The sequence below is a fragment of the Hyaena hyaena genome, unplaced genomic scaffold, assembly GCF_003009895.1.
Source record: "Hyaena hyaena isolate Hyena2069 unplaced genomic scaffold, ASM300989v1 scaffold_62, whole genome shotgun sequence".
Taxonomy (NCBI): domain Eukaryota; kingdom Metazoa; phylum Chordata; class Mammalia; order Carnivora; family Hyaenidae; genus Hyaena; species Hyaena hyaena.
The window spans coordinates 1186480-1213368 of record NW_024080694.1 but is presented as its reverse complement, the minus strand read 5'-3'; the positions used below and the strand labels follow the sequence as shown (position 1 = coordinate 1213368).

The 26889-nt window shown below is 39.6% G+C and overlaps 2 long non-coding RNA genes across 3 annotated transcripts; one reads left to right on the top strand and one right to left on the bottom strand.

Moving 5' to 3' along the window:
- Nucleotides 1–267: 267 nt before the first annotated feature.
- LOC120231785 lies at nt 268–8754 on the bottom strand. Of its 2 annotated transcripts, none has more exons than XR_005528420.1 (4): nt 8679–8754; nt 8527–8590; nt 6420–6550; nt 268–4735 (listed from the first exon to the last, which is right to left on the bottom strand). It is a non-coding gene; the product is annotated as an uncharacterized LOC120231785 (long non-coding RNA). The 2 variants fall into 2 exon arrangements; XR_005528419.1 differs by having other exon boundaries at nt 6430–6550.
- A 2436-nt stretch (nt 8755–11190) lies between these two features.
- Nucleotides 11191–21457, top strand: LOC120231775. Its single transcript, XR_005528416.1, has 7 exons — nt 11191–11658; nt 12089–12205; nt 15335–15432; nt 17887–17959; nt 19489–19638; nt 20139–20205; nt 21206–21457. It is a non-coding gene; the product is annotated as an uncharacterized LOC120231775 (long non-coding RNA).
- The last annotated feature ends 5432 nt before the right edge of the window (nt 21458–26889 follow it).

The following is a 26889-nucleotide window of genomic DNA, read 5'->3' as shown; positions in this document are numbered from 1 at the left end:
TCTCAGATATTCTTCAGCTTTTTAAAACTTGCTTTACATAAGCTTGTTTCATTTCCACAACACGATTGTGAGATGCGTTGTGTCATCCCACCATCTTGTACAATTATAATGGTGCATGGTCAGTTCACCCCCTTAATAATTTCACAAGTGTTCACTGCAGGTTTGTGGTGCGCCACAAACTGCCTTCTGGGAACTGGTGCCCGCTCAGTACCGCAGCTCCCCTATCTGCCCTTGCCATTAAAAATCAATAAAGAACGTAGTCTCAACTTTCAGGGAGTTTCTTGTTTATTTGCAGGGACGGGCAAAGAGGAATTTTCCAAATGGTACAGTAAGTGCTATGAAAGAAGAGAGTATGGAATGGAGGGATTCCATCCCATTCAGATTTGGGGAGGCTGAGAGAACAGGTAGGGCCAGGGTGAACCCAGAGTGTGCGTCATCTAAACTTTGTGTATACACGCATTAAGGACTTTGCTAGATGGAGAGAGGGCATCAGGTGCGGAAAGAAAAACACACACAAGCACGTGGGCATGGAGAAGAGCATGGGGTGTTTGGGAACTTCAAATGTTCAATAGAGCCAGGGAGTAGAGTATGCTCAAGGCTGGCAAAAAGAAGGAGGGGAGTCAGAACGTGAAGGGCTGGCACATTCTGCTATGCAGTGTAGACCATTTGGAAAGATAAAAGGGAGAGATTGAAAACTTTTGAACAGAGTAGTAAAAAAATCAATTTTCACTTTAGTTCGCTTTGACTGCTTGGTGGAAACTGAATTGTGGGAGAAAAGTAGGGAAGGCAGGAGACCACTTAGGGGGTAGTGCAGTAGTTTTGAAGCAGTCAGGTGATTTGGCTGGCATCAGTGGAAATGGAGAGATGTGGGTAGAATTGTTAAGAGGGGAAGAGAGGCTACATGTAAAGAGTGCATGTGTGGTGGGGTGGGGGGCATGGAGAGTAAGTATATTCCATGTAGAAGAGCCCACTGGGCTGAGGAAGGAGACATGACTTAGCCCAGCTGCAGGGGTGACTAGAGGTTTCATTTCCTTTGTCGTTACTTCCGCTTGAAACCCTTAGCTACAGGATCTTTGATCACGTGTTGTTACTTCCGCTTGAAACTCTTGGCTACAAGATCTTTGATCACGTGGGACAAAACCCAGCACACTTCCTCGCCTTGGTCTGAATGTGCTGACAAGGCAAAACAGACACTTTCACATCCTGTTCTTTAGCTCATGGTTGATTAACAGAGATTAAAGCTCTCTGCTCTCCGAAGGTAGCGAGCTGGCCATATTTGGGAAAAACAACATTTCTTGTTTTGAAACATAAGGCTCACTTCTGCAGCTTGCAAAGCCACGGTGTAAAACCACCTCATTTGCAAACGTCTATAAAAGTAGAGGTGCTCCAAAGATACTTAGACTGGGGTTGATGCTGCCATTGTGAGAGTCTCCATCATATCAGTCTCCTAACTTGTCTGGTTTTTGTCTTTGACAGTCTGACCCAGGACGGCACCTTGCCTTCAGATTCCCATCTGCTCTAGCCAGGTAATCAGGCCATTTGGAGGCTTTTCTGCTCCATTCCTGGCTGGCAACCCAGGGATCTAAAGGTGAGTCCTGATCCTGGTCCTGTGTCCCAGACTTTTGTCTGTTGGAAGCATGGTAAGAATTTGACTTTGATTTTTTTTGAGTCTTTAGTTAATTTCTGGTGACAAATTTTTTTTTTTTTTTTTTTTTTGGTTTTGTAGTTAGACGAATTGGCTATCTCTGTAAGTGAATTAAATGGTTTATAGGTATTTTGTCTCCATTGAATGAGAGATGACAGAAAATCATGTTTGTTACTCTTTTCTGTTTGTTTATCCATTTTCCCCAATTTTGAATTCAAATTGACTAAGAATTTGTACCCAGTTGGAAGATAAGAGCTCTTTTTACATGAAAAATGAGTTTTGCATTTCTTGGTTTGCCCCTGATGTATGGGCTAAAATATTGGAATAGAAGCTATAAGTTTTCCAGATCTATATGCATGTTTATGTATCTATAGATATGTAGTATTTTCCTATCTCCAGATGGTATTACTAAATTACATTATAAAAAAATTTTTTAAGGGTTTTATTCTAATCAACTTAGAGCTATCTAAGGGCATATGGGACTATTCTTGAAAATTCCAAGATACTGAAAAAATTAAATTTCTAATACTTTCAGTGTGCTCAAAATACATTCTTACAGGCAATAATTCAAATGTTCTAAGAATTTAAGTTTACATAATTTAGGTAACTTTAGCAAATGAGACTAATTTAATAGTATTGGTTTAATAAAAACAGCTAGATCTTCCGAGTTGTCAGCATTAAATATAATACAAACATATATTTTTATTTTATGCAGGCAGGTTTTTCCTCAATTTATGAAGTTTGGCTGATTTAATGTACTATCATTTCAGTTACTATATTTTAAGATTATAAAAAACGTACATTTGTATTAGTCAAATTAAATCATTATTTGGACAAACTTTGCTTCAATGTAATTATATTTTGTAGTATGTCAGCTTGAAGACAGTGTCCAAAATCAATTGGTAGCTTAAGACCTTGGACCGATGCCCAATTGAGTTAATTCATGAATATTCATTAGATACCTAAATCATATCTAAGTGAGATAAAATATTGAAGCATTAATTGCTACGTACAATTTCATTTTATATACTTTTGGCCTTTTACTTTTATATAATACAGAGAGGCTATCTATTTGGGTCTGTTAATGGACATGTTCATTTTTGCCACGTTGAGTAGTTACAGTATAAGGGACATTTATGACTATAAAAATTATGAGACGTTGAGATGTACATTTATAAACTCTGCTAGTCTGCTAGAAAATACTGGTATATGAAAGACAGTTTGTAGTTATTTGCTAGCAAATTCTCCTTCTTTGAGCAAACTTTAGTGAGGCTCCTGTGAGCCTTCTTCTAGACTAGGCTTGACCTTGGCCTGCTGAGCCCCCTTTTAGCAATGAATCCTAAGCCAGTTAATTGACAAGTGCCCCTCCTTTATATCTGATCATCTTTGATATCCGATGATCTTTGATATCTGATCAAGCTCCTCGTGCCCTGCTAGATATCTAAGTCCTTGGCGCCTGCTTTTAGTAAGAATCCTGTTAAGCCAATTTAGCAAGAACCCCCCTACTTTGGTATCTGACCAAGTTCCTCTCAGTAATTTTCTATCCACTCACCCCCTCCCTCGGCTCTTGGCTGAGATCTCCAGCTGTCGGTACTGCATGGGAATAAGACTGAGGTCTATACCAAAGCCTCTCTTCTCTACGGCAGCAGTTCTAGTAAGATCTGCCTCGCTGTTTTAATACATTCCCTGGGAATAACTCTTCTCTTACTCCATCTCCTAGTTTTCTTTATGCAACAGAAGTGGCTGTAGTGAAAACTTAGAATCAATATACGTGAATGAGACTCTTAACAGGAGTAGTAGCAGCAGAAAACTTTGCATGCAAAGCATGCAGGGGGTATTCTGTTAAGGAAAACAAGAGTAGCTTTGTTTTCAAGTAAAATGACTAGTTCCAAAATGAGAGTCAAGTGTATGACAAGACTTGTCTGGATAGAGAAAGTTACAGATGGTTCATGGAAAGGGAATTGTATTTCTTATAGTCAATGCCAGCTAAGGTTTATGAGCTTATTTATAAGATTTTTAATAAGATCGCTAGTACCAAATATGCTGTTTCAAAACTGGCATTTGGTTTTCTCTCTATTAAAATGACATTTCTTCCTGGATTCTGGTTTTCTCTTAATAAGTGCTTGTAAAATATATTTTTCTTTATCTTTAGATAATCTGCCTAGAAACAACTATTCAGGGTCTTATTAGACTTGTTTCCTATACTTTGTATTGACTTTGTCATATCTTTAATTACTTGAGAGAACAAAGTCTTTTCACTTAAAAAGAACTGAAGTTCTTTATAGTCACGTAACTTCTATATCTACTTTTAAATTTATATTGTCATTTTAGTGAACTAGATAACCAGCTATTATTTTTCAGTAATCCACGATCCTATTTAATCAAGTGTTTAAAACTTCTGACTACTTTTTGTATTTTACTTTCCAAAAATAAAATCCTAAATGATATCTTTTGCCAAAGAAACTGTCAAGGAAAAAAAAAGAATTAAATCTGGACCCGAGTAAGAAAAGATATTATTGCAGAGAGACTATGGCAGAGAGAGCCTCAAAGCCTAAGCCAGAGCAGTGTCAGGCAAGGGGAAGGCAAGTGAAGCTTCTGGAAGCAGAGACTCTGGGATAGGTGCCCAGGGAAAGCAGAAGAAGGATGCCATGCTAACAGCTGGTGTGTGGAATTTGCCTCAAAACTTAATGAACTGCCTCAAATATGGTACTCATGGAAAAGTTGAGGCAGGAAAGTTGGTTTGTGCTCGGGCACAAAAACTTGGGAATCTGGGTCTCAGATGAAGTAAACAAGCAAAAGTGCAGAAAATTTGCAGAGCTGGGACCTAGCGGTTCTCAGCAAAGCAGCCTAAACTTGTGTGAGAAGCACAAAGTTTCCTCAGCCTTGTCAGTTCCTCTCTTTGTTCAAGGTGGGCTCTGAGAAACTCCCCATGAACAATTCAAGGAGAAGGAATAACCCAATCAGCAGATGTCTGAGTGAACTAGACCTCAGGGCCACCATATTCTCAGTGAAGTCTCTAGAAGACTAGTTGAATCATTTGTTTGGAGTGCAGGCAGAGGTCAGTTGTCTCAATGTTCTTAAATGGGATGCCTAAAATTAAAAACAAAAAGATAAATGTTAGCATAAATGAATGTATTAAAGAGACAGAAGTCAAACCCTAAGAGTATCCAACCTAGTCAAATTCAGGAGGTCAGTGGATGAAATAGTTTCATTGTGCAGCACTGCTCTCTGAGTCATATCATGCTCTCAACTGTGTTGCCCAGAGCCCGGTAATCTCTCTAGGAGGGCACGCATAACCTGAGCATTTCACCAGACTTTCTTAGTGACCCAGACATCAGCTTGTCTGGGAGCAGTCAGGTTCAAGCATGGACTGCTGCAGTGTTCCTTCAGATCCTGGGGGAAAAGCCCAGTGACAAAGGAACCTAGAGTCCAAATAGGGATCTGGGCAATCATGTTTTAGTTCTCAGTGACTTGAAGTCAGGAAGTAGGGAGAAAAGTTGTACAGATTAATTTGAAAGGTTGTAGCCAGATATTGAAGGAACCTGGAAGAATTGAAAATTTGGTAAGGGCTGACAATCTCTCTAAAGTAAAAGATCCAGATCTGATTTCTAAGCAGGTATCAATGCTAGTTTACCCAAAGTGGGAAAGGAAGCTAATTAAGTGTCTATAAGACAAGATAGAGTTTGCATATCGATCAGCTACCTGCAATTTACAGAGGTGCAAAATAGCTCAAAGGCAATGAATAGGGTCAGAGTCGGGAAAATCCAAAAGAGCATGCTACAGTTTCCCATTGAAACACAAAATGCTCTCTAGAGTCCCTTTCTCCCTCTCCATCAAAGACGATCTCAAAGGAAGATTCTTCTTCTTCACAAAATAAGGTCGGCCTCCTTGGCTGTGGCCTGGCTATTTACATAGATGCAGCAAGAATGCCATGGTACCACCTAGGTCTTATATTGGCTTCGCTGGATGTTTTCATAAAGAGTCTCAGGTTGGACTTTTCAAGGCCTCTTGAGGCTAGGAAGCCAAGCCAAAACTTCACCATCATCTTCCACCTGCCGTACCTAGTGATTTGGTGAGCATTCCTCTCTTCCCTGAGGTCCTCCAAATATCCTAAGCCTCCTGAGTCTGCCAGCAAGTGACCTTCCTTGCTCACCTATCAGGCTGGGGACCCTAGAGAGCCGGTGGCCGGGCCGGCTTTCCCCAGAGGGACTTTGTAAGCATTGGCCCATAAAGGCAACCTTAACTCCTGAAAAGGGTCTGGTCACAAGCGATGAAATGAGCATCCTTCGCAACTGTGACATTACAGGCAGAGCCAGCCTTCATTAACCAATGCTTCCAGTTATGTCCTATGAACCAGGTGGCCAGGCTCTTACTGAATCTATGCAAATAACTACAGTGCCGCAAAAACAGGAATACTCCGTGAGAGTCCCCAGGATTTGGAAGGGTGAGTCAGGGCAGAGAAGAGACATGTTTCCTTTCTGTTTTACAAGAGCACAGTCTACTAAATTGTTAGGAGTGATAGATAGCTTGAGAGGAAAGAGAAAGCGCTTCCTTACATCCAGAAAACAGAACCCGAGAGCACCAGACTGTTGCAAACAAAGCCCGTAATCGTGAATTTTCAGCGCAGTCGGTCCTGTGTAATTAATTCCTGTTCCACTTGATCTTGGGTTAGTAGTCTCATAAATCTGTATTCTCCCCTAGAGTTCTAGAAATCCTGACATAGTCTACCAGGGTGGCCCCAAAGTTATTTAAGCAGTGCCATCAAGAGCCTTACCCAAGAGTACCTGACATAGTAGGCCTCCATAGGTCTCTACGATAATCCTTTCTCATTGAAGACAGAGCACTCAGCCAGTGGGTGATTTGCAAGGGCTCTTCCAGAAGCATCGGACTAAAACATAAAACCACCTGGGGATGACAGAAAACAAAATAGCCATGGTTAGTGCATTTTTGATAGTTGTCAAAGGTGAAAGGTCTGAGCAGAGTTCACTATAAAAATAATACAATAGATAAGGAAATTTGATGGGACACTGAAAAAGTCAGTTCAATAAGTTTTAGACAAAACATGCTAATGTTTAATTAGCATGATTAATCCTGTTTTCAAAGAAGACTGGTTATTATATGTAATTTTTGAAAATGGATGAGCATAAGGATCATAAATAATGGATTTACAAAGGAAAAGATGACAGATACACTATCATAATTCTCAGACATGATATGCCATGAACATAGATCAAGCATGTTGTTAAAATATACCAATAGTCTATCTAGATTATCAAGCAAAAAGTAAACTTATCCTGAATGAGTTTAGGAAGCACACACCTGAGTAAAATAAAAATGTGTTCTGGCAAGGCTGATAACTCAAAAGGCATAACTGTAGTTATTAAACCAACAACATTTTAACTAGTCCCATTTGCCAAAGATTTACCTACGTCATGTGAGCCTGAATTTTAAAAGCATTTTGCTAAGTTTTTATGAGAATATTTTCCCCCTACATCGAACATATTAGAGATTTTATTGTCTTAATTTCTGGGAATTTCAGAAATACTTAAAATTATTAAACTCTTATTTTTATTTCTTAGCCATTCCATAAGGAACTCCTTTAAGGGACTTTAGAATACGATGTGGTCATACCATTTGGAAGTTGGAAAATATTACACGTGCATAAAGCAACATACATACACACACATACCGATAGACACAAATAAAGAGCTTATAGCTTTAAATTTTAATTTCAACAGATAGAGCAGTTCAGATAGAAACATAAAGACTCAAAGCTCACTGGTTCATGTAAGAGAGCTGACTCTAATCCCTGCTTCACTTTTACATTTTTAAGGATTGTGTTTCTGGCAGATGGGGTAAATTAAAGTAACTTGCTCAGTTTAAGAGCTGAAGCAGTTTCCCCGGTATTTGTGGCAGAGCCCCTCAAGATGTACTTTGTCCTGATATGTATCGAATGGAGGCTGTGGACTACGTTTTGGGAGAGCGATGGGGGAGAAACCAGATGGCCATCTGGTGTCTCCAAAGTCCACCTGAGTGGAGAAAACATGCAGCTTATTTCCAATTAGCTTTTTGAGCTGCAGGCTTTTGTTCTTGGGGTCGCTGAGCTCCTCACAGCCCCGACAGTGGTGAGGGACTTAAATATCAGATGTCTACAGGGAGCTGAGGAGCCCGAGTGAGAAAGGGAAGAGCTGGCAAGGTGGATAGCCAGAAGAGGAGGTAGCGGTGTTGAAGAGGGGAGGACAAAGGATTCTAGGGAGCCGAAGAGAAAGTTGAGGATGGAAGAAAGGAGGCAGAAGTTAGGGGAGGATGATGGGAAGGGATGGGTCTTAGAAAACACTGAGGAAGGGAAATGGCCTTTGAAGGAAGCAATGGTCTCTGAAAATGTTTGTGGAAGAGACATTGTTCTGTTTCTTTGTACCAAACAATAAAAGCGGTTCCATTGTTTGGATGAAATCTTGGTGTCATTGGATTCTAGAGCCCTGCTCAGAATAAGTCAGTTGAAAAGATCCTAAGTTACCCAAAGAGGCCACTGGAATTCTGAGGATCTTATTTTAGTGAAGTGTTGTCATTTTGAAGAAATTGGGTGAAGTCACTGTGTATAATGTCCGAATACATCCCCAGAGGGAAGGGGTCTGTGGAACAATGATTAGATTGACAATATCCCGTGATAATGAAAAGAATACCAGCAGGTAGCGTGCTAAGGACTCTACCCAAGGTGTGCTATCCCAGGAGAGAGTCAGGGGCTCTAACTATACTCAGAAAAACCGGAAGAAGGCAGAGAAATAGAAGGAAAAAAAAGACAAAAGTGAAGAATAAAGCCAAGTCTTTACCATGCGACAACAGACACGTGTTTGAAACACTGCACCAGGATTTAGACTCACCGCTGTGGATCCCGACTTCCCCAGCCGGGAAAGGAGCCTGCACCTGATCAGATGGCCTTGACGCCTGGGTGAAGAAAGCAAGGTCCTGTCAGAGTTACAGCATCATCCTTGTGAAAGAAAAAAATCCAATGGATGTTAGTATGAAGGCTTACATTGAGGGGGTTATTGCAATAGGAGAAGAGGAGTGTCATAGTAAGAAGAGGCTCAAAGACTAAGTCAGAAATGTCTCTGGGGAGGGGTGGGCGGGCAGAGCTTTTAAATGCAGAGATGCCTGGGATAGGTAGCTGTGGAGAGTAGGAGGTGGGGGGGGTGATGAAAACTGGTATGGGAGGGGGTTCTTGAAACAGCCTTCATCAAATGTTGTACTAACAAGGAAGTTAAGGCAGGAAGCTTTGGTTTGTGGCTAAGCACATGGGGTTGCACTTGAGAGAAGCAAACAAATTTAAGTGCAGAAAATTTACATGGGGTTGAGGGCTTTGTGATCCTGAAGTTGTGTCAAGCTCAAAGTTTGATTAACCTTGTCAGCACCTAAAATTGTTTTTTGAGATTTTGCAAAAGGTTCCCCCCAAATCACAAAGATTTGTTCTTTCACCTTGTAAAAAGAGAAATGTTGGGAACAATTAGTGTTATTGATATGTTACTAATGATGTGTTACATGGGAAATATTCTCAGATCGGAAGAAATGCTTAGACTTCCCTGGGTTAAATTTGTATGGGTAAAACATTACTAATGTAAATATTTAAACAATTGTATCCTGTGTGGGAAGGTTCTAGGCAATGATCAGTGTTTTTGCTGACCATGATATGTTTCTGTGTATCAGAGTGTTAGTGTTGCTTTGCCTGTAAAACAAAAGCAGTATTATATTAGCATTCATAATTTTAGTTATTTTTAAAAACATAATTTGGTTGCAACTTTGCTTCTTTAATGTGAATTTAGTGTATTTCCTGGCAGTAGTTTTCTACTGGGAATTCACATCATTTATCTATAAAGTTTTATTAATCTACTACTGATGTTTAGAGCCTACTTTAGATGTATTAAATCTATTTACTTGATGATCTTGACGTATTCTTGGTATCTTCTAACTTTGTGCTCGGTTTATACGGCATCTAATGTTTCAGGATTTTTATGTTATACCTGAAAATGTTTTCTCTGTGAAGATTATGTTTATTTGTTGTCATAAATTAGATGTAATCTTTTCTTCAAAAGTAGGCATACATCTTTGTGTTTAAACCTAGATTGTCAAAAACTTTTTTGGATTGACTTTATTTTGTTTTGTGTGCCATGGACACAACCAGATATGCTTGTCAATTGCATGATTCTTATAATGAACTTTTCAGATCATTCTCTTCTGAAAATATCAGTAGGAAGTAACCACAAGACATTTCTAGTCTTTTGTCATTGACAGTCTGTTTGTATGGTTTATTTTACTCCTGATGCTTCCATGAAGACCTGGAATCGGCTATAAGGCAGAATGTTCCATCTTCAACAAAGGATTGTCAAAGAGCCTGCTGAAGATTACGCCAGATACTCCTGGGTTCAGACTTCTGATCGTATTGTTTAAATAACTATGAGATCATACCAGTGGACTGAGTCAGGAGTTCCAGACGTCCAGTCAAGAAGCAGACGTGTTCATGAGATCAAGTGGAACAGGAATTAATTACACAGGACCGACTGCGCTGAAAATTCACGATTACGGGCTTTGTTTGCAACAGTCTGGTGCTCTCGGGTTCTGTTTTCTGGATGTAAGGAAGCGCTTTCTCTTTCCTCTCAAGCTATCTATCACTCCTAACAATTTAGTAGACTGTGCTCTTGTAAAACAGAAAGGAAACATGTCTCTTCTCTGCCCTGACTCACCCTTCCAAATCCTGGGGACTCTCACGGAGTATTCCTGTTTTTGCGGCACTGTAGTTATTTGCATAGATTCAGTAAGAGCCTGGCCACCTGGTTCATAGGACATAACTGGAAGCATTGGTTAATGAAGGCTGGCTCTGCCTGTAATGTCACAGTTGCGAAGGATGCTCATTTCATCGCTTGTGACCAGACCCTTTTCAGGAGTTAAGGTTGCCTTTATGGGCCAATGCTTACAAAGTCCCTCTGGGGAAAGCCGGCCCGGCCACCGGCTCTCTAGGGTCCCCAGCCTGATAGGTGAGCAAGGAAGGTCACTTGCTGGCAGACTCAGGAGGCTTAGGATATTTGGAGGACCTCAGTGAAGAGAGGAATGCTCACCAAATCACTAGGTACGGCAGGTGGAAGATGATGGTGAAGTTTTGGCTTGGCTTCCTAGCCTCAAGAGGCCTTGAAAAGTCCAACCTGAGACTCTTTATGAAAACTTCCAGTGAAGCCAATATAAGACCTAGGTGGTACCATGGCATTCTTGCTGCATCTATGTAAATAGCCAGGCCACAGCCAAGGAGGCCGACCTTATTTTGTGAAGAAGAAGAATCTTCCTTTGAGATCGTCTTTGATGGAGAGGGAGAAAGGGACTCTAGAGAGCATTTTGTGTTTCAATGGGAAACTGTAGCATGCTCTTTTGGATTTTCCCGACTCTGACCCTATTCATTGCCTTTGAGCTATTTTGCACCTCTGTAAATTGCAGGTAGCTGATCGATATGCAAACTTTGTTTTGTCTGGTACCAAGCTTTCTGTTCCCTGTGCAAAAACCCGTTTGATGTTTACTTGTATCTTGGACCACATTATCTCACCTTGCACAACTTGTCAACCCTTAACCAAACTTTCAATTCTTCCAGTTTCCTTCAATATTTGGCTATGAACTAATCTTAGCCTCTAAACAAACCTTCCCATTTTTATGCCTCCTCCTTTACTTGGAGTCACTGAGAACTACAGATTGGCAAGTTTTTACTGGGACTCTAAAATTGCCTTCCCTGATCTTTGCCTCCAAGATCTGAAGAGTCACTGCAAGCTCAAGCCTAAGGACTTTTTATAAGATTAGAAAGATTCATCATCCCAGCTGACCATTCATAGTCCACATCTTTCCCTGCATAAGCTGCTGTTTGGACTACCAAGCAAGTGTGGTGACATTCCCAGGTCATTCATCCTTACTGGAGAACAACCAATGCTGTGGACACCACCAGCAATACAACTGACCACTCATCTTCAAAAGCTTAATGAGCGGTAAGAGACTGAAAATATAAACAATGACCAGACCATATACAAAAATAGAGCTCTGACCCACAGCCTTTATAGCAATTAGTCTAAGAAGTCAAATGCAAATTATTCAAGAGCAGTCCCAATCCAGAACCTGGTCAGTAATTAACAGCTTCTCTCATTTTTGTCCTCTAACTTATATGTTGAACAAATATATTCTAATAAATCATATAGGATGGACCACTTCTAGTTAGTCCTCTAGCTTCTACAACACAACTGCCTCCACTTAGGGTTCACCTAAGCCTTCCCATTTTCCACTCCAGAGCTTTCCATGACTCTACCTGCATTTGAGTTCCTCCCCATCTCCAGTGATGGTAGTAACTCTGTTGCTATAGCAAGCTCTGAATGAACAGCATTTGTTTGTTTTCATCTGAGTGATCTTCATTTCTTACCACAGTATTCTTGGAAGTTGTAACAAGATACAGTTGGTACTGATCATCACCATGGCTTCCGGTCTTAGACCAGAACCTGTTGTGCCTCACTGCTCACTGCTTGTCAAGTCTACAAGGAGGTGGTAAGTCAGCCACAAGCCTGAACTCCACTCTTTGTGTTGAGTTACTTGGTCATTTCTTCTGAGTTTTGTACCCGGGTTTTGTTATTGGTGCCCATTGGTTTGGCATCATTGGTGGAATCAAGCCATTTTTTTCATCCCTTTTTGTTTGCATTTGTGTTACTGCTCTGTGGGGTGCTGTCTAAAGGTGCTATATGTCATAAGGAGAATCATATGCTAGAACACAGGCATATGACTTCTGAGCCTAGTTTTCATGGCGGCCTCACACACTGATGAGTTTGCCATTCTTACCAGAACTGTCCCTTTGGACAAACTTTGTTGTAAGTCGCCCAGTAAAACTGGATGAAGTTCTTTCCATCTCAAGTTTTTGTCCTTAAGGCTTTTTTTTTCCTATATGATTCAGAGAGAGCCTTCTCTCTGATATTCCGCATGCCAGAGAGTATATATTGTCTAGTCTGTGTTTGAAGGTGACCAATCATGAATTTGGGTTTTGAGATATGAGTTGCAGAAACATTTCATTTCTACCAGCATTGGCAGCTCTTATGGGAACATCTAAATCTGAATCGTCTTCTCTTCTGGGAAAACTCTTGTTTCGTATATCCACTCTCGTGACAGTCCTTACTCTTGTACTTATTTTTCCAAATGTCATAATATTCCCAAGTATGACTTAAGCCTTTAGTGGGTACTTGGGGTGCATTCAACTTCAACAAATTTGTTCATTTAAAAAGTTCCTTAGAAAAGAAAGGAATATGATTTCTCAGTACATATGGGCAGCATTTTCTGATTGGTAGGCAGAGGACTCCAAACAAAGTTTAAATAAAAAATTACTTCACTGGAAGTTTCTTTGGCTGAAGCTATGAGGAAATTGACACACTTAAGTAACAACAAACAACAACAAACTTTCTCTAATAAATCCTCTTCTTTCTTGTCCTTCCGCTGCTTCCCTGTATCCTGCTCTCTCTTCTCCCTCTTATCCTTTCAGTCTCTTTCCTTTTTCATCCTTTCCATCTGCTTCCCCTTGTCCAGGCCCTTTCCCCATCTCTCCTAAAACCACCAAAGCCAGTTGCCTCTAAAAATCCATCCTTCCCATGTGTTAGGTCTGCAGGGACCTATAGAATCTAACTTGGCATTCAAGCTCTAATTCTTTTTTTTTTTTAATTTTAATGTTTTATTTATTTCTGAGAGAGAGAGAGAACAGGGGAGAGTCAGAGAGAGAGGGAGACACAGAATCGGAAGCAGGCTCCAGGCTCTGGGCTGGCTGTCAGCACGGAGCCCGATGTGGGGCTCAAACCCACGAACAGTGAGATCATGACCTGAGCCAAGGTTGGACACTTAACCGACTGAGCCACCCAGGCGCCCCAAGCTCTAATTCTTAATTAGAGTTATAAAGATTTCTCTAAACTTAGATAAGACCAGAAAATACTCATAAAACCTTTTTAGAATTCAACTTGTACACATACTGGTTGGAAACTCAGGTGCTTAATTCTGTATGGCGAAAGCTAATTGGACCTACACAGTGAGGGACCTATAAGAACCCCCTTTTCACAATAAGCTTGAGGGCCAAAAAGAAGCTCAAAGTGTAGGGTAAAGTCTCCTGAACATGATACATGAAACATTTTGAATAAGCATTTATTGGATCATAATTCCATGATGCAATAAAAAGTAAAGAAGAAACTATGGGATATTTTTTAGGACAGGCTAGAAGATATCTTCCAAAAACATGTGGGAGTGAAAGATGTTGATTGAACAGTAGTCCTTTTATCTCATTTTGTCAGTGGATCTGAAACTGGGCACTTAATTCAAAGAAAGAAATTAGAATGGGAAATATCCCCTTTATCTGAACTAAAACACCAAACATGACATTTTGAAATGGTTTTAGAATAAAAGTGAGACAAGACTTAAAACAACTTTGGGGCCCTAAAGATCAAACAGCTAAGTAGACCACTTTCCAACCAACCATCTATTGATAAGGACACTTGTAGATATTCTAAAAAAAAAGGGGTGGGGTGGGGAATCACTGGGGAAAAAAAAGTCTCATTTTAACAAAAGAAAAACAAAAGCAAATCCCTCAATTCAGGTCAATACGGAAGGAAAATGCATTCAATAGTCTGGATTACTTTTAAACAAAGTGAATTGTAAATATAGATGGTCAACCTCACTAATTCTTGGTAGATACGGGTACTGCTTTATGTTAAATCGTGCCTCTTTCTCAACATATTCCTCAGAGACAACATAGCCCACAGGAGCAGGGATCTCAAATAATCTGCATCCCTTAGCTGTAATCCTTGTGTCCTTAACTGAAAAAACATTCCTTTTTGCTCTGTGATGCCGCCCTTGCAAAGTTAATAAAGGGATATTTACTTTGCAAATACCCATGAGAGGAGCTTTTTTTTGAAATTCCAGACAACCCCTCTATTCATAATCAAATCACATCTGCTCTGGATATACCTTTGCCTTTTCCATAATACTTAATACACACCTCTGATAAAGATCTTGGCATCATAACCAATACTTTATGAACTTAAAAAAATGCCAACATCAGAACTGGAACAGAATTAGAGAAGAACCTATTAAAATAGGTCGGATAGATTGTACGAAACCATTACCCTAACTTTCCCAATATCCTTTGAAGCCAGACACAAAGGAAGAGCTCAAACTTAGCTTTAAAAACCTTATATTCAAAGATCTTCCGGGGCCTCTGGGTGGCTCAGTCGGTTGCACGGCTGACTTTGGCTCAGGTCATGATCTCACGGCTCGTGAGTTTGAGCCCTGTGTCAGGTTCTGTGGTGACAGCTCAGAGCCTGGAGCCTGCTTCAGATTCTGTGTCTCCCTTTCTCGCTGCCCCTCCCCCACTCATGCATGCTCTCTCTCTCTCTCTCTCTCTCTCTCTCAAAAATAAATTTAAAATTTAAGAAAAAGAAAAAGATCTTCTCATAGTCTATAGTAGCCCTTGTAACACTTTCATTCTGCCCAAAAAAGAAACCAAATGTATGAAGATATAAATTGTTCAAGACTTCAAGACCATCAACAAAATTGTTCTTTTGTTTCTGTGTAGTACGCAGTTCTAATACCATCTAATCTGCCTTCTGCCTTTGGCTTCACTGTAATGGATCTTTGCTTTGCCTTTTTCAGCATGCGTCCAGACCATGCCTTCCACTGAGGAGGACCACGATATCCCTGGGCAGTCATGCCTCAGGGGCGCACTGAAGCCATCTACTACTTTTACCCAGGTCTTTAATCAAGATTTCTAAGATCCAAATTTCCCTTGTGATTCAGTTCTGATATAATATAATATAATATAATATAATATAATATAATATAATAATCTCTTACTTTGTTCAGAGAACAAGGAAGCCTGTGAAAAGGATCATTTACTTACTCTCAGCCTAAGCAGAAAAGGAACATGATGCTTTAAAAGAAAAATTACAAATGTTCTGCAATACAGTCCATTATTTAGGAAATGACCTCTCTAAGAAAGGGAAACACTCTCTTGATAAATTAAAGACTGTCCAAATTTATTCTAGACTTATTTCAAGGTAACAACTGGGAGGATTTCTAGATTTAGCTGGAAATTGCAGGCAGTAGATACCAAACTTTTCTGTGATTGCGACACTTTATAAATTGTCTAAATCGTCAGTGAGAGACTCTGATCTGGGAGCCCAAATACAAATAGGTCTTGTGTACCTAAAGAAGGCCCTTCAATAGCCTCCTTCTTTAGGTATTCCTAACTAGAAAGCTATTTCACTGAATTGTGCATGAACAATTTGAACAAGCCCTTAGAGCTCCAATTCAATTTCACGGGAGTCATAAAAAACCAGTTGCTTAATATTATCTCACCCTTGACCCTATTGTAAAGGCTTTTTCCCTCTTGACTTAAGGTAATCGGTGCCATCACAAAACTTGTCAGTGCTTCTGCTGAACTACTCCTAGGCTCTCTACTTAACCTTATGGTTCCTGGTGCACCACAGACATTGTTATTGGCTGAGAACACACAACACTTTTCAGCCTGCTGATTAACCTCTTAAGATACTCTGTTACTCTCTCCTCTTTACACATTACTCTTCACCCTTGAAACAAGCTGAATCCTGCCACTCTCCTGCTCCTGAAAGAATGGCAACAACATGATTATCTTACTTCAGTGAGGGAGCTATCTGTACCTTGCAGATGCACAATGCATTAAAGATCCATTGAGAAATCTGACCTAATAGTATTTGCTGAGGGATCATGCCTCAACTGAAACTGGAGACTATCAAACCTATTAAAATTCAGATAGATCATACCAAATTACCAGCAGTAATTTAAGAAGATGGTTCTTTAGAATAGAGTCCTCTACCTGAAGTAAAATCAGCACAGGTGGCAAAACTTACTGCCCTTCCTAGAGCTTTTCAACTAGCTATCAGTCTCACAGATAATTCTTGTGAGAAAATTCTGTAAGATGTTTCGTATATATAGATACCAGCAGCTGAGCTGCTTTTGGAGTAGTACAAGACTCTGGGATGCCTTCTTCATAACAAAGGGGTTCTCAGCTCTCCTGGTATCCTCCAAAAAATGGACAACAAGTTATGGAATTTTTAGATGCACTCCTACTTCCTAGAGGGATGCCCACTATAAAGATTGAGGCCCATATAAAAAGAGATAATACAGAAGTTAAAGAAAATGCTGTAGCAGATCATTATGCTAAAATTTCTGCCTTACCCAAAGTTGTGAGCCTACCTAAACCCTCAAAGGATATATCTCTGGAAGGAGTCAAAGAGGCCATTAAAAATATCAACATAGAGCATCCGATTTTGAAAAGGAAGGATCTGGTTGTATCTTTCACTCAGATAATCCCTGGAATGCTCAAGATGGCTGAGTAGTTAAACCAGATAAATTCGAATGGATATTAACTAAATATCTTCATGAAACTACTCATCACAGAACAGACAAATTGATTATTATCTTAACCTTGGTGAGGAAATTTTGAAAGGACAGCTGAGGTTATTTTCAGGTCATGTGTCACCTGTCACCAGCTTAATCCTGGACAATCTATAAAGGGGAGACATAGCAAGGACCTCAATGGGACTTTGAACACCTTCAGATGGATTTTAACTGGCTTCAACTTCTATGAGATTTGGATATGTTTTAGTTACTGTACAATTATATTCAGGATGGGCTTCGGCATTTCTTTGCTGAAAAGCTACAGTCTTATGGTCACTAAAAAGCTGTTTGATTTTGTGTTTTCCACCTGAGGCATCTTGACTTTTATATCAAGTGATCAAGATGCACACTTAACAGACACTCTTGTAAGAAAATTCTGTAAGATGTTTCCCTTACTTATAAACTATTCTGTTCTTATCACCCACAATCATCTGAAAGGGTTGAAAAGACTGATGGAAATCCTTAAATTTAAATTAACAAAACTTTCAGAAATCCTGAGTTCTCTTGGCCAAGGGCACTCTCACTAGCTCTCATGGCTACACAGTTCACTTCCTCAAGGACACATCAATTATCCCCTATGAATTGGTAACTGCAAGATCCACACATTTGGGAATTTAATCTCTGATATTAGACTCCACCCTACTGCATGATGTAATGGCAAAAAATTTACAAGGGGCTTTTGTATTACACCTAGTACTATCATCAGTGGTTCAGGGTACTTCCCCCCAAGCATTTTTCTGAATCACCTCTTTATGATCTTCAACTAGGATATTTGGTCTATTGGAAGAAACATCAGAGGAAATCTGCTGGCTTTGATCTCAATGGAAGGAACTTCATCAGGTACTATTAGCAACAAATACAACAGTGAAATGCCAGGGAGACACTGCTTGGTTTCATGTTTAACAATTAAGGAAGAAATTCAGAATTCCACACAATTACAAGGCTACTCTAATGGGGGAATTTAAATTGAGGATACTCAGAGATCTTGTAGACACAAATGATCTTTGGAAGGAAACAGCTCACCTAATACCTTTGGAACAAGCAGATGGTTTCAGACAATGAATAGTTTCTGCCCAGGGTATTGGACCAAGACCTCTGTCTGATTCCTGTTTTCTCTATCTGCTAATAATAATTATGCTTATTTTCTATAGACCTTTGGTTGTTATTCACATATAAAGGCTTTTTGTCTCCTTCCCACCCTCCCCCACCCTTATATAATGATTAGGCCAGAGCATATTCATTCTAATGCCATCATTGGACTATTTCAAACAGTAGTTACTGCCTTCGGTCTTATTGACAGCTGGATATGCCTTCTATCACTGTATCCCATTATAAAACCTCTGAGCAATTCCAGTCTCACGAAATGAGACTACAAGTAATGGTCTAATGAGACTATAAGGAAGGATATTTCTATTTGCACTTGTGTGGAAAAATGACCTTAAACAAATAAACCTGTGACTTTATCAGTGTCCATGTATGCAAAAGAACCAATTATTACAATCTATCAGTCAGATCCTGTATAATTTTAAACTTTATCTCTCACAGCCTTCTCAGGGCAATGGTCCAAATGTATGCCATCTGGAAGAAATTAATAGGAATCCAAATATGTACCCCAACTGATATAAGGCCTTAGTTTTGACCTTATGCTATGTATAACTCATTATTTCCTAGATCTCATGTGTTCCTACCAAATACCACTTTCTTTGTAACCAGGATTCCTGATTCTGTTTGTTTCAGACTAATATCTTTAAGAACAGTAGTCCAATGCTTGTCGTGGGCAGAAACCCTAATTCTGTAAATCACTGTGGCTAGAAATTCCAACTCAGACATAAGTTCCAAAATGAGGCCACTCTTGATTATTCAGGACACTATCTGTAGGAATTACTGATTCATTGTTCATGATAATATTCCCATCAGTGGGAATCATACAAGTAGGAAAAGGTGTGAGAAACTTCACTAATTTGCATAACTTACTAATGATACCATCGCTTGCTTAGATGGAATACAGATCGTTGTCAACTCATTGGCATGAGTGGCGTGTCCACTCATTGGTGGACTATTGCATTGCTGTGAAGTTCTTTTAAGATAGTCTTGGTGGCATTTGTGCTATTGCTAATAATTCTTACTGTACTTAGATTAACAACATAGTCAGGGTGGAACAGGCTATGCCTTGCTTTAAGGAGAAAGCTATTTGGCTTTCTAAAGTTAGCCCTCATGGCCTATGATATTTTTTCTCTTGACTTGGGTTGGGCATCTGGGATTTGTTTTGAAGAATTTTATAGGGACTGTTCATTGTTTTTGTTTTTTGTCATGTGGCCATTATGGTGAGCTGATGCATTCTATCCAGAGTCTCAAATGTTCTCACACAGGTGCTCTCTCATCAGATGATCCCAATGATGACAAAACGACTGAAAGATCAGGAAGATCTTGCATACAAGTGTCTATGGAGATGACTAACAATCTCTGAGCAGCGAAGATCTGGATCATTAGCTTTCTCTAAATTGGTCAGCTTCTTGCCAGTGAGTTAATGATTGAAATGAGGAACAGGGAGACTGACTATAACAGGGAATGACCAGACTATAAGACTATAAAAATAGAGTTCTGACCCACAACCTCAGTAGCAGTGAGCCTGGCAGGCCAAATCATCATTTCTGCAGGAACTGCCCCAAATGGTCAGGTTTTGGTTAATAACTGCCTGCTTCCCTAAATTTTGTCCCTCACTTCCAATTTAAGACCAACTATAAAAAGCCAGAATGTTCCCCTAATTATATAAGAGAACTAATAGCATGCCCTAACTCTAGTTAGTCTCATTCCAATTTCTTCATTGCCAACAGCGTCTTATCAGAGCATACCTAGTGTTTTCTTCCTTTGCATTTCACTATACAGCTGGCCCACTAAGCTCCCTGCCTTGAGTCTCTGCCAAATGTAAGTGATGGTGGCTGACTTCCTTATGGTAGCCAGCTCTGAATAAACAGTCTTTGCTTGTTCTCATTTGGGCAACCTTCGTTTATCTCCACAGGAGTGCTGTTTAATCAAGACTTTCTTCCACCAGCCTGTTGGAATCCACTAAACCTGTGACTCCCAAGGTTGACTCCTAGTTCTTTGCTTTAGTTTCATCTTTTTAAAAAAATATTTTATGTTTATTTATTTTTGAGAGTGAGAGAGACAGAGCACAAGTGGGGGAGGGGCAGAGAGAGAGGAAGACACAGAATCTGAAGCAGCCTCCAGGTCTGAGCTGTCAACACGGAGCCTGGCATGGGGCTCAAATCCCAAAGACTACAAGATCATGACCTGAGCCAAAGTCGGAGGCCCAACTGACTGAGCCACCCAGGCACCTCATAATTCCATCTTAAAAAAAAAAAGTTTATTTATTTATTTTGAGAGAAAGAGAGTGTGTGCCCTGAAGGGGCAAAGAGAGAGGGAGAGAGAGAGAATCACTAGCAGTTTCCACACCATCAGTGTGGAACCTGATGTGGGGCTTGAACGCATGAACTGTGACATCATGACCTGAGCCAAAATTGAGAGTCAGACACTTACCGACTGAGCCACCCAGTTGCCCTCCATCTTTTTTTTTAAATGTTTGGTTTTTTTTTGATGTTTCAACACATGATTTCTTTTTTTTTGCATTTCCTTTTATTTTTTATTTATTTTTTAATAGTTTATTGTCATGTTGGTTTCTATATAACACCCAGTGCTCATCCCCACAAGTGCCCGCCTCCATGGGGAGGCAAACCATGAGAGACTCTTGAATGCTGAGAACAAACTGAGGACTGATGGGGGTGAGGGGAGGGGAAGGGGGTGATGTTTGCACGTATAGGAGAATTAGGAGGAACTTAACGAAGGACCATGGGGGAGAAAAAGGGGGGAAAATAAATGTTTATTTATTTTGAGAGAGAGGGAAAGAGAGAATGCTAAGCAGGCTCCGCGCTGGCAGCACAAAGACCAAGTTGGGGCTCAAACTCACAAACCAAGAGATCATGACCTGATCCAAAATCAAGAGTCAGACACCTAACTGACTGAGCCATCCAGGTGCCCCAATTCCATCTTTTATATTAATATTTTTTTTTATTTTTCATTTTGTTTCAGATGTCTGGACTTCAAGATTCTAAAACAACTGACCTTCGCTATACCCTCTCAACAGATGGTTCAGCTTATTTTACAGGAACTGCACCAACAAAAGTCCTAGACAGATCCTGCTAGGTTGATTCTGGCCTTTTAGTTGTTTAGTTTGGTTTATTATATCCATTCTTGTTGAACAAAAGGAGGGGTTGACAATTTCGGACTTTATCTGAGCTCTGTATTCCTGGAAAACACTGATGGTTAATAAATCCCCTATCTTTTGTGTTCAGTTTCTTATTGAAAAGAGTCACCACCCTTCTTTACAGAAGACTCCCCGCCCATTCTTTCTCATGACTCCAAGAAGAGTTGTGTGTCTAGCTGTCTACAGAAAATCGATTTTTGACAAAGATGCCGGCACCATACAAAGGAAAAAGAATAATGCTTTCAACAAATGATTCTGAGACAACTGGATATAGTCACATGTAGGAGAATGAAGTTGGATTTTTACCTCACATTATATAAAAAAATAACTCAAAATGGATAAAAAATCTAAGTGTAAGAGCTAAAACTATGAAATTCTTAGAAGAGAACATAGAGGTAAATGTTCATGACATCAGACGTGGCAATGGATTTTTAGATATGACTGCAAACACAAGCAACAAGGCAAAAAACAGATAAACTGAGATTCATTAGAATAAAAATTTTGTGGAGTGCCTGTGTGGCTCAGTCAGTTAAGCATGAGATTTTGGTTCAAGTCGTGATCTCACATTTCATGGATTCGAGCACCATGTCGGGCTCTGTGCTGACAGCTTAGAACCTGGAGCCGGCTTCAGATTTTTCTCCACCTCTCTCTGCCCCTCCCCCACTCATGTTCTGTCTCTCAAAAATGAGTAAAAACATCGCCTGGGTGGCTTAGTCGGTTAAGCCTCCGACTTTCGCTTAGGTCATGATCTCGCAGTTCGTGGGTTCGAGCCCCGCGTTGGGCTCTGTGCTGACTGTCAGCTCGGAGCCTGGAGCCTATTTCAGAGTCTGTGTCTCCCTCGCTCTGACCCTCCCCTGCTCACGCTGTCTCTCTCTCTCTCCTAGAAATAAATAAAAATATTTTTTAAAAAAATGAGTAAAAACGTTAAATAATTAAAAAGTATTAAAAATGTTGTGCTTCAAAAAATACTATCAAGAAAGCCATAAGACCACCTGGAGACTATAGATATATTTGAAAATTGTATATCTGATAAGGAACTTGTATCTAGAATATATAGAATTCTTACATTTGAGTAATAAAAATGACAAATAACCTAATTTAAAAAGGCAAAGGATTTCTCCAAGGAAGACATACAAATGACCGATAAGCATATGAAAATATGCCATAAATCATTAGTCATCAAGTAAATGCAAATCAAGACCACAATGAAATACTACTTCAAACCCATTAGGCTAAATCAAAATGTTAAGTTAATATCAAGTGTTGGCAAGGATGTGGAGAAACCGAAACCCCTCTAGATTGCTAGTGGGAAGGTAAAGTCACTACTGCTTCAGAAAACAATCTCACACTTTCTTCAAATGATTAAATGTAGATTTATATGATCCAGACATTTCACTCCTAGAGATATAGCCAACAGAAATGAAAACATATGTCTGCACAAAATCTTGTACACAAATGTTTACAGCAGCCATATTCATAGTATCCAAAAGGTAGAATCAACCCAATGTCCACCAATTGGATATGGATAAACAAAATATGATACATCCATTCAATGAAATATTATTTGGCCACGAAAAGGAAAGAAGTACTGACATATGTTATAACATGGGCAAATCTTGAGCACATTATGCTAAGTAAAAGATTCCAGTGACAAAAGACCACATATTGTATTATCTGTTTATATGAAATGTCCAGAATAATAAAATGTAAATAGATAGAAAATAGGTTAATTGTTGCTTAGGGCTGGAAAGGTTGGTGGTGGGGAAGGGATGGGAGGTGATAACTAAATCCTATGTGTTTTTTTTTTACTTGAGATGACAAAAATATTCTAAAATTGATTATAGCCATGGTTTCAAATCTATAAATAAAAATAATTGTATTGTACCTTTTAAATGAATGAATTTTATGGTATGTGAATTAGGTCTCAAGAGAGCTGTTAAAACACAAGAAGATAAATGGTCCGTGTTTGCAGAGGTTTAGTAGCCTGTTTCCTGAATATAGGAAGTTGGGAGCCCATTTTGAACTACCTTTGTCCCTTCGGATTCACAGAGCCAGGATTTTCACTAATACGATTCTCTTAAAAATTCTGTGGGTTTTTACGAGGTTGAGGAGAAGTTCACTCTATGCCATGAAATGGCATCCATAATTATATTTGAGTCAGGTCTTCTAATTCTGACTGCCTAAGAGAATGCAGAGGGTCAGCACTTTTATCTTTCTGAGAGCATCTACTAGGCCCACCTTCAGTACTTAAAGATCTGAACAAAGGTGTTCCAGTCACTCATTGCTATACAGAAAACCATCCCAAAACCTAGTGAATTAACACGTTCATGATTTTTTTTTTGAACGTGAATGAGGTATTTATTTATTTATTTATTTTACAAATAGTTTACTGTCAAATTAGTTTCCACATAACACTCGTGCTCATGATCATGATTTTTAATATGTCTGATCATTTTGTGGGTCAGCCTGGAGATTCCCAAGCTGATTCTGCCTGCATTCACATATGTGTTGTTTCAGCTCAAGATGTGGCTCGACTGGAAGGTGCAAAATGACCTCAGTCACACGTTTGACCATTGGTTCTGGCTTTTGGCTGAGAATCTTCAGTTTTCTCTACGTGGCCTCTCATCTGCCAGGAGGCTAGTTCAACAGCCTTAACAGAAGCAGAAGATGCAAGGCCTTTTAAAACTCCACCCCAGAAGTTGCATTTAATCATTTCCGCCACATTCCATTGGTCAGAGCAAGTCGTAGGCAGGTCTAGACTCAAAGAGGATGAAGAAACAGCTTCCGTAATGAGATGGGGGGCAAAGGGAAAGTCACACTGCAACATATCTGTGTGTTACTGAGTTAGGAACATTAAAAAACTTCTGCAGTCCTTACAAGGATTTTGGACTTGATCTTTTCATCCTTGGAGCATCTCTGAAATGTACAAGTAACAGAGAATCATATGATCAGTTTGTGTTTTAGAAAGATGGCTCTGAGAGCAGTGTGCAAGATGAACTGAAGAGAGGAAAGACGGAAGTTAGGCACGGTATATTTAGAAAAATAATGAAATTGTCCACTTGGAGATGAAAAGGGCCTGAAGAGAGATGGAATGAGGAGATAGTTTATGGAAGTTTAAATCTGACTCACTGTTAGGCAAGTGTAAAGATTTTATATAGCATGACAACTCACTATACTATGACTACATGTATATGTGATAAATATATAACCTCTCTAATAATATGTGTGTGTGTGTGTGTGTGTGTGTGTGTGTTATAAAACTACATCAAGTGAAAGGAAGGGAATAATGAGCACAGGGTTTGGGATGATGACTATCTTAAATGAAGGATGTAAACTATTATAAAAGTTTGGATTTGTGATTGGGTAGTAGGCTCATATGTGCTTATTATAGTGCTACAAAAAAAGAAAGCAAAGGGAAATAGATTGTTGTAGACCAAAGGTGTAAGCATAGTGTGAGGCAAGGATTGTTCTTTATATATCTGACCTATGAATGAAAATGACAATGCTAATCTGCTTTGTGGATCGCCAGTAAAATGGATTAGAATGTATTATGTAGCATTCCCCCAACTTGCTTGTTCTGGAATCATTTGTCCACAGATGAAGTGTGGGAGGTGCCAAAGCACTTATTTCACAGATGAGGAAATTGAGTTTATGAGATGTAAAACAAGCCTGCTCTTCTTTCTTATTCTGTTTTCTTTCTCTCTCCGTTTCTTCTTCCTTCCTTCCTTCCTTCCTTCCTTCCTTCCTTCCTTCCTTCCTTCCTTCCTTCCTTTCTTCCCCTCCTCCCTCCCTCCTTCCTTTCTTCTCTCCCTCCTTCCCTCTCTCCATCTCTTTTCTTTCTTTCTTTCTTTCTTTCTTTCTTTCTTTCTTTCTTTCTTTCTTTCTTCTTTCTTTCTTTTTCTTTCTTTCTTTCTTTCATTTACTTATTTTAATTAGCTAATAGCTAGACAATGGCATTCAGCAAATTTGAATATTTTAAAAGGTCCTGAGAATACCATAAAAGAGTACAAGCCATATTCTAGTCTCCAGAGATGTGCTGTTTAGTATGATGGCTATAAGCTACCTGTGGCTTTAAGCACTTGAAATGTGGATGGTATAACAAGTAACTAAATTTCCAATTTTATGTAATTTTAACAATTTTGTTTAACAGTTAAAATATTTTTCCAAAATATAACCATTGTTTCAGTATGACTACATTTCACTTAGTCTTGAAAAGTTCGCATCCAAAGTGATATGTGTTATAAGCATAAAACATACACTGAACCTGGAATATGGTTGGACAAACAGATTTTAGAAGCAGAATAAATTCATGTCCATTCTGTTTTGGACATGTGGAAAAGAGGATTTATTATAAAGAAAGAGTGTAAAATATTGCGTTAATAATCTTTGTATTTATTTACCCGAGTAAATGATAATTTTTAACATGTTAGAATAATTAAAATTTATGATTAAAACTAATCTCACCTTTCTTACTATTTTTAATATGGCTGCCAGGAAAATTAAAATTCCATATATTGCTCTTATTTACTTGTATTTGGCAGCACTCCCCTGGAATCTTTTTATTTCTCAGGCAAAAATACAAAGCACAAACTTTGGGGATTTAAGGTGTTGTTTTTTTTTAAGGTTTATTTATTTTCGAGAGAACGAGCATGGGTGGGGGAGGAGCAGAGAGAGAGAGGGAGACACAGAATCCGAAGCAGGCTCGAGGCTCTGAGCTGTCAGCACAGAGCCCAATGCAGGGCTTGAACCCACAAGCCGCGAGGTCCTGACCTGAGCCAAAATCAGAAGCTTAAACGACTGAGCCACCCAGGCATCCTACAAAGCACAAACTTTGAAAAACAGTACCTACCTGTGACTTCATGAACATCAAAAGAGAAAAATATCCTTCTCTGGCATTCTGACTTTTAAGTTCTTAGCTGTCACTGACTCTCCCTAATGTGGGTGGTCACAGCTCAGGGTCAGCGAGGTCTATTCCCAGCACTGAAGAGAGGCTGTGGAGTAGGAAGTCAGAGGGGTCTGTTTCTCTGTGGCAGTATCATCGAGAAAGACAGCACTCATGACTGATGAGAGGCCGCTGCTTGGCTTCTCTGTTTAATCAATCTTGGCAGCCCTTTATTGCTTGCTTGACTAAAACATGGCGGACATTATTGCTTTTAAGAACCTTTCTCTGTCAGCTCTTTGCAGGGCAGAGAATTCTCAGGGCCACACAAATTACCTGTGGATATGCCAATGATGAAAATGGCAAGAGTGATGGGGAGGTAGAATAAAACAGAAATGTAAGAGCTCACAAACAACCCAAGCCTTCTCATCATGGGGTCAGGATGTCAGAGTACCGGGTGTGTCTTTAGAGTGTGAATTTGATCCTTTCAGAGAGAAGATGCATGGGGATAGCAGAAGAAGCAGTCCAGAAAGGGTGTGTGTACACACACACACACACACACACACACACATATATAACTTAAAAACTTTTGCCCTTTCAAATAAAGACCCACACCATAAATGTCTGATT